The sequence below is a fragment of the Ranitomeya imitator genome, chromosome 9, assembly GCF_032444005.1.
Source record: "Ranitomeya imitator isolate aRanImi1 chromosome 9, aRanImi1.pri, whole genome shotgun sequence".
NCBI classification, from domain to species: domain Eukaryota; kingdom Metazoa; phylum Chordata; class Amphibia; order Anura; family Dendrobatidae; genus Ranitomeya; species Ranitomeya imitator.
The window spans coordinates 42,509,687-42,517,108 of NC_091290.1; the positions used below are offsets into that span (position 1 = coordinate 42,509,687).

The 7,422-nt window shown below is 43.4% G+C and overlaps 1 long non-coding RNA gene across 1 annotated transcript; it reads left to right on the plus strand.

The window, feature by feature from the left end:
- Window positions 1-364: 364 nt before the first annotated feature.
- LOC138649380 (uncharacterized) lies at window positions 365-7,189 on the plus strand. The gene is made up of 2 exons (XR_011315299.1): window positions 365-3,578; window positions 6,726-7,189. It is a non-coding gene; the product is annotated as an uncharacterized lncRNA (long non-coding RNA).
- Window positions 7,190-7,422: the final 233 nt, after the last annotated feature.

Sequence of the window (7,422 nt, forward strand, 5' to 3'; positions counted from 1 at the left end):
AATAATAGAAAAAACGTGGTGTAGGACCGCAGCCCCTACGATCTGAAAGCGACTCTGAAACCAGTGTGTCCACATTGTCAGATAAGTTGGAAGCCGGTTTGGGGCGATTTGTCTTATTGATCTCCGCAGCACAGTTCTGGTATGGAGACCCCTGTATGACAGCACTGAAGATGACTAGGAACCTGAGAACTGTGGTGAATATAGTCACATATATTATATTTGAAGGGCGGGGAGGGTGTTTTGCTTTCCTGTTCTTTATATTTAGAATTGAAGAATTTGGCACAGGACCATCATCCAAAAATGGGAGACCACCATCTTTAATCCTATAGCACAAAGAACAGTTCTTTATGTGAAATTGTTATTGGCAGAAGTTGTAATTTGGGTGATGATGGAGACTTTCCAATGTTCTGTATAGATCTGTGACCGGATTCAGTTTCCTATTAGAGAGAGGTGAGTGCAGGGCCGGGTTTCCCACTTGATGTTTTCCAGATCTGTTTGTTATCAGTGGCTGCATGAAAATAAAGTGGTTGGGAATACAGCCCCAATAAAAGGCAGGTACGCTATGTAACTTGAGCAAACGGGGTGTCCAGTTATCAAATATATAGGAGCAGGTTTGGGGCGATTGTCCTATTGATCTCAGCAGGGCAGTACAAGTCTGGAGACCCCTGTATGATGGCACTGAAGATTTCCAGTAAGCCTCTTACTGTTTTGAACATATTGGACTGTAGATGTTACCAGTATATTTTGTTGTAATAGATTGTGCTTAAAGTGGGGTCATTTTTTGTTGCTTTTAATATAACAGTTTGGGGGGGAGGGATATATTTTTGCTTTACTGTGCTTTGTCTTCAGAGTTGAAATTTGCAACTGAATTTGACCCAGGACCCCAATAGAGAAAAGTAAGACCACCTTCTTTGTGTACGTTATAGATCCTGTAATGTTATTGGCAGAAGTTGTAATTTGGGTCATGATGGAGACTTTCCAATGTTCTGTATAGATCTGTGACCAGATTCAGTTTCCTATTAGAGAGAGGTGAGTGCAGGGTCGGGTTTCCCACTTGATGTTTTTCAGATCTGTTTGTTATCAGTGGCTCCAAGAAAATAAAGTGGTTGGGGAATACGGCCCCAATAAAAGGCAGGTACGCTATTTAACTTGAGCAAACGGGGTGTCCAGTTATCAAATATATAGGAGCGGGTTTGGGGCGATTGTCTTATTGATCTCAGCAGGGCAGTACAAGTCTGGAGACCCCTGTATGATGCCACTGAAGATTTCCAGTAAGCCTCTTACTGTTTTGAACATATTGGACTATAGATGTTACCAGTATATTTTGTTGTAATAGATTGTGCTTAAAGTGGGGTCATTTTTTGTTGCTTTTAATATAACAGTTTGGGGGAGGCATATATTTTTGCTTTACTGTGCTTTGTCTTCAGAGTTGAAATTTGCAACTGAATTTGACCCAGGACCCCAATAGAGAAAAGTAAGACCACCTTCTTTGTGTACGTTATTGATCCTGTAGTTCTGTGAAGAGATCTGTAAGTGGAAATATTAGTGGCATAAGGTGGAGTTGTGGTGACGATGCAGATGACACACAGGATAACGCCGGGGGCAGTGATGGCGCAGAGAATTACAGATTACTATAGTGAGGAGGTGAGTGCAGGGAAGGGTTTTCTCTTTTGATATTTTTCAGATACGCCTGTTATCCATGGTTATCTAGGAGTCAAATAATTGCAGAATGCAGCTCACCAAAAAAATGAAAGTAGCCTATTATTCTGAGTGGGTTTGGAGTGATTCTTTTTCTTGATCTGGTGCAGGTCAAGTATGGAGAGCCCTGTATGATGACACTGAAGATTGCTAGGAGCAGCTTACTGTGGTGAATATACAGATATATATACACATATTACATGGGAAATGTCCGTATATATTCTTGTAAATGATCTTGAAGGGGGGATTTGTTTTGTGTCACTGTGCTTTATTATCAGAGTTCAAGAAGGCAACTGAATTTGGTGCCGGACCCCATGCAGAAACGTGAGACCACTGTCTTATCGTACTTTATTGTTCTTATACTATTGAGAAAAGAATTTGATATGGAAATTATGGCATAAATGATGGAGTTGTGGTGAGGATATCTCGAATATTTACAGATATATCTACAGATCTGTCACTGGATAATGCTATCAGCAGAGATTAAGACAAGGTGAATTGTAGTTTACGATGAGGAGGAGGCGAGTGCAGGGAAGGGTTTTCTCACTTTGTGTTTTTCAGATCCACTTTTTATCCGTGTTTCTGCAATAGAAAGTAACGTGGTGTAGGAACGCAACCCCTATGATCTGAAAGCGACTCTGAAACCTTGAGCAGCAGTGTGTCCACATTGTCAGATAAGTTGGATCCGGTTTGGGGCAATTTCTTATTGATCTCCGCAGCACAGTTCTGGTATGGAGACCCCTGTATGACGGCTCCGAAGAGGACTTGGAACCTGCTTACTGTGGTGAATATAGTCACATATATTATATTTGAAGGGGAGGGGGGAAGTGTTTTCCTTTCCCGTTCTTTGTCTTTAGAGTTTTTTTTTTTTTTTTTATTTAAATACATTTTTTTATTAACAAAATAAAGAACATCCGGATGTCATTTACATTGCATTATATCACATGCACGTTTTCTTATTTCAATACACCCCAACATTACCCCAACTACCCCCCACCCCCCTAAGACAGCTTATTCCCAATCTATACCCCACTGAGGCATTATCTGCCTTGTGTAGTTTATCCTAATCCAGATCTTAAGAAACTCGACGTCTATACTCCTCATTCCAATTCAAGCCAAGGAGACCACATCCTATTATACATATCTATTTTCCCCCTTTTTTTGTACACCCCCTTTTCCAATTTTAAACCATTTTGAACATATTGAAGAAATTCCCTTCTCGTAGGTGGTTCCACATTAATCCAATTTCGTGCTATCACTTTCCTTGCCATGTAGAGTAGCCTAGCAATTGCAACCTTCCAAGTATTATCAACTCCAATTTCTTCCACATATCCCAGCACGCATACCATCGGGTCTCTAAGAACTCTACACTTATACGCTACTTCAACCCGGCTCAAAACCACCACCCTTTGTCTTTAGAGTTGAAGAAAGCAACTTAATTTGGCAGAGGACCAACACGCAGAAATGTGAGACCACCATCTTATTTATTAATCCTATAGCACGAAGAAAAGTTCTTTCTGTGAAAATATTATTAGCTGAAGTTGTTGTAATTTGGGTGATGATGGAGACTTTCCAATGTTCTGTATAGATCTGTGACTGGATTCAGTTTCCTATTAGGGAGAGGTGAGTGCATGGTCGGGTTTCCCACTTGATGTTTTTCAGATCCATATGTTATCAGTACTTCTTCAGGAGAATCAAGTGGTTGGGAAATACAACCCCAACAAAAGGCAGGTATGCTATGTAACTGAGCAACCGGGTGTCTTGTTATCAAATATGTAGGAGTTGGTTTGGTTTGATTGTCTTATTAATCTCAACAGGGCATTATAAGTCTGGAGACCCTTTTGACTGCACTGAAGATCACCAGGAACCTGCATACTCTGGTAGTTAAATACATATAAAAAGTCTTTGTCTTATCTTATGTAAATGGAGAGTTTGGACTCATTCCTCTTATAATAACATCAAATCCTTGTAATAACATCTCATATATGGAATAACTTAATGTTTGGAGTAATCTGTACTACTGAATGTTTAGTTTGTCAGAATTGATTGTTGAATTTTGATCTTGATATTTGTTATAGTTATAAAAATCCATAAAAACATTGAAAGAAAATGTTATTGGGATACGTTGTAATCAGGGTGATTATGGAGACGTTCTAATGTTCTATATAGATCTAATAGGATTCAGTTTCCTATTAGGGGAGGCAAGTGCAGGGAAGGGTTTCCCGTTTGTTTTCCAAAGACATACTGATAGGGATTTTAGATTGTGAGTCCCATTGGGGACACTGATGATAATGTGTGTAAAGCGCTGCGGAATATGTTAGCGCTATATAAAAATAAAGATTATTATTATTATTGTTTCTCTATCGCCTCTCATTGGGGGACACAGGAACCATGAGTGTATGCTGCTGCCAGTAGGAGGCTGACACTATGCACAAAAAATGTTAGCTCCTCCTCTGCAGTGTACACCCCACCGACTGGCATTATGCACTTCAGTTTAGCTTAGTGTCAGTAGGAGATGGACACGGGTCTTTCATTACACCTTTTTCTACCTCAATGTGCGTCGTTTTCTCGGGTCAAACGGTCTCTCAACTGGTGGCTGACGTCACCTCTCATCTTCAGGGGCAAGTCCCTCCTTCCAGTTCACTGGCAGGTGGTGACGACGGACGCCAGCCTGCTCGGCTGGGGTGCGGTGTTTCGCCACCTGACTGTTCAGGGTCGTTGGTCGGCGCAGGAGTCTTCTCTGCCGATCAACTTTCTCAAGCTTCGGGCCATCTTTCTCTCCCTTCGTCACTGGGAAAGGATTCTCAGGGGTTTACCTATTGAATCCAGACGGATGGCACGGCGGTGGCATATGTCAACCATCAAGGGGGTACTCGGAGCTCCTTGGCCCTGGCTGAGGTATACAAGATCCTCCTCTGGGCAGAGGCAACGGTTCTGGTGATATCAGCGGTGCATATCCCTGGCGTGGACATTTGGGTCGCCAACTTCATCAGCCGCGAGGGTCTCGTGGCAGAGGAATGGTCCTTGCATCGGGAGGTCTTCCATCAGATTTGTCTTCGATGGGGACTCCGGACGTGGACCTCACGGCGTCCCGAATGAACAGGAAGGTTCCTCGGTACGTCTCCAGGTCTCGCGATCCTCTTGCAGTGGGCGTCAACGCTCTGGCCATTCCTTGGTCGCAGTTCGTGCTGCCTTATCTGTTCCCACCCCTTCCCTTGCTTCCCAAGCTGTTGAAAAAGATCAAAGCGGAAGGGGTGCCGATCATTCTGATCACCCCGGATTGGCCCAGGAGGGCTTGGTTTGTGGAGATCGTCAATCTTCTCGCGGACGCCCCCTGGCGCCTTCCAGACAGGCCCAATCTGCTGTCTCCGGGTCCGATCTGCCACTAATTAGGGTGATTAGGTGTAATTAGGGTGACAGTGAAGATTTTCCAATGTTCTTTATAGGTTTATGACAGGATTCAGTCTCCTATTGGGGGATGCGAGTGCAGGGAAGGGATTCCCACTTGAAGTTTTTCAGATCCGTTTCTCAGTGACTCCTCAATAGAATAAAGTGGTGGAGGAATAATGACCCCCACAGAATGCAAGTAAGCGATCATATTTAAGTAATAGTGTCCAATTTGTAAGGGTACCGTCACACTGAAACGACGCTGCAGCGATACGACAACGATGTCCATTGCTGCAGCGTCGCTGTTTGGTCACTGGAGAGCTGTCACACAGACAGCTCTCCAGCGACCAACGATCCTGAAGTCCACTGGTAACCAGGGTAAACATCGGGTTACTAAGCGCAGGGCCGCGCTTAGTAACCCGATGTTTACCCTGGTTACCAGCGTAAACGTAAAAAAAACAAGCACTACATACTTACCTTCCGTGTCTGTCCTCCGGCGCTGTGCTTTCCTCTGCACTGTCCGCGCCGGTCAGCCGTAAAGCAGAGCGGTGACGTCACCGCTGTGCTTTCCAGCTGGCCGGCGCTCACAGCCAGTGCAGAGAAGCACAGCGCCGGAGGACAGACACGGAAGGTAAGCATGTAGTAAGCATGTAGTGTTTGGTTTTTTTAGTAACCCGATGTTTACCTTGGTTACCAGTGAAGACATCGCTGAATCGGCGTCACACACGTCGATTCAGCGATGTCAGCGGGAGATCCAGCGACGAAAGAAAGTTTCAAACGATCTGCTACGACGTACGATTCTCAGCGGGGTCCCTGATCGCAGTAGCGTGTCAGACACAGCGAGATCGTAAGGATATCGCTGGAACGTCACGGATCGTGCCGTCCTAGCGATCAAAGTGCCACTGTGTGACGGTACCCTTAGTCCACTTGGAGCAGGTTTGGGGAGATTTGTCTTTATTATTAATTTCAGCAGTGCAGTTCAGTATTGAGACCCTCGTGGCACTTCACTGCAGATTGCTAGGAATTTGCATTATAGCTGTTAGTATATATTGTTGTAAATGATATTCAAGGGGAGGGGGGTTGTTGTGTTTTTATTTTTTTTATCATCCGGGATAAAGAAGGCAAAGGGACCCCCATCCAGAAACTTGACACCGCTATAATGTGACCTCAACTTGATTACTGTGGTATCTACACACATACTGTATATGTATACAAGTTTTGGATTGTTGAAGATTTTTAGAAAAATGTTGTTCTTGAAGTGGGGGAACGTTGTTGTCTTTATTGATTTTTTTTTTTTACCATGAAATTAACAAAAGGCTACTGAATTTAGCACATCACCCCCCATCTAGCAAATTTGATAGTTCTCCTATTTTATGCCGAAGATCTTGCCTCGGAAATATCAGTAACATAAATTGAAGTTTAGATGAGCGGATTATGTTGAGAGCAGTGAGGCCACAGAGGTGAAGGTGCAGTTAACTATTAGGATGAGGGGTGTGTAGGAAAGGAATGTATCTTAGTCACTTTTCAATCTGTTAGTTATCGGCAGCTCTCCCAGTGGAACATAGTTGGTGAGGAATGCAGTCCCCATGAAATTAAAGTTCGCTATGAAACCTAACCAATTTCTTTTTCTTCTTCCACAGACCTTCAGACTCCTTGTCGACGCTTCAGTTACATTTTGTTCTCACTGTCTATAGTAAAATCCTTCATCTTCATCCAGACCGGGATGCCATCCTTCTCAGTATTCCACTCGTCACGTCTCATCGCCGCGGCTTGAAATAGTCCACTTGTTGGCCAGAGTGCTGCCGGTTTTCCACATTAGGATACGCGGATCCTTCTCATATGCTTCTGGAGTCGATCTACTGGTGTTCCTTTTAATATTGACTTGTACTGAGTGATGGAGGAACCACAAGCCCATATTTTCTTGAACTACACAAGGACATTTTGGCCGGGACTTTTCATAAAAGGACTGTTAGATTCTTTTTGTAATGTTATACTGGAAACCTCTGTCATGTTCTGTGATTACGATCATTCTCATTCACATCCTTAGATAAATGCTGTTCGTCAAAAGCATATAATGTGTCAATAAAAATTTTATGAACTTTTATCCAGAGAGCTATGGTGTTGTTCTTGCATTTAGCAATCTTATCTAGAAATAATTGTCGTAGGTGGCCAATAAATGTATGCAGCGTCTTATGGTCCCTACTAGAACAGGATGCTGCAGTTACTAGTTTCTTGCATCGCTAGCTACTCTGAAGATCTCCTGGGTGATGGACTCTGTGGCTGGTGCGAGTGCAGCGCCGACTGTGTTTCTGTCTCCACCGCAGAAAATACATTTTA